This window comes from Engraulis encrasicolus, chromosome 3 (genome assembly GCF_034702125.1).
Source record: "Engraulis encrasicolus isolate BLACKSEA-1 chromosome 3, IST_EnEncr_1.0, whole genome shotgun sequence".
NCBI classification, from domain to species: domain Eukaryota; kingdom Metazoa; phylum Chordata; class Actinopteri; order Clupeiformes; family Engraulidae; genus Engraulis; species Engraulis encrasicolus.
The window spans coordinates 7,086,047-7,086,267 of NC_085859.1; positions in this window are offsets into that span (position 1 = coordinate 7,086,047).

The following is a 221-nucleotide window of genomic DNA, read 5'->3' on the forward strand; positions in this document are numbered from 1 at the left end:
ACAAATTTACATAGACAGTGTCATAACTATGAGCTAAGAAGTAAGGATAACATGTCTCCCAACTGTACTGAACACAACAGATACATTTTCAACATTGTGTCTTGTCACAATTTAGTAACCTTTCCACTTTTGGCCAATCAGGGGCCCCCTGGCAGGTGGGGGCCCCTAGGCTTCAGCCATATCTAGCCTGTGCATTAATCCGGGGCTGCACATACTGCACT